The following is a 590-nucleotide window of genomic DNA, read 5'->3' as shown; positions in this document are numbered from 1 at the left end:
TGGAAAAGACTCTGATGCTGGGAGGGATTGGGGGCAGGAGGAGAAGGGGACGACAGAGGATGAGATGGCTGGATGGCATCACTGACTCGATGGACCTGAGTTTGAGTGAACTCTGGGAGTTGGTGATGGACAGGGAGGCCTGGTGTGCTTGGATTCATGGGGTCGCAAAGAGTTGGACATGATTGAGCGACTGAACTGAACTGAACTGATGGCAAAAAGGATGGCAGATGTGATTAAGCCAAGAATTCTGAGATGGGGAGATTATGTTGGGGAAATAAAATTAAAAACAAAATCACCTGCTTGCGCTGGAAAGCTCTGTACCAAGGTAGAGGAGAAAGAAAACAGTTTTATTACTGGATAAGCATTAAGCCAGCAAGATGCACATCACAGGCGATGCACAAAGAGATGGCAAAGACAGAGAGACATGTCATGCTACCTTATAGCCCAGCAGATGCGACCCCACTACACACGTGTTCTCGAGGGAAAGCATAACCGGTTCTGGGTGAAGGGACCTGATAGCACCATTTGTCACACAGTTTCCCCTACATTCACCTGGAATTGGCAGCCACCCGGGAGAGCTAACTGCCTTC

This window comes from Bison bison, unplaced genomic scaffold (assembly GCF_000754665.1).
Source record: "Bison bison bison isolate TAMUID 2011002044 unplaced genomic scaffold, Bison_UMD1.0 scf7180017864191, whole genome shotgun sequence".
Lineage (NCBI taxonomy): Eukaryota > Metazoa > Chordata > Mammalia > Artiodactyla > Bovidae > Bison > Bison bison.
Note: the sequence above shows the minus strand (reverse complement) of the source record.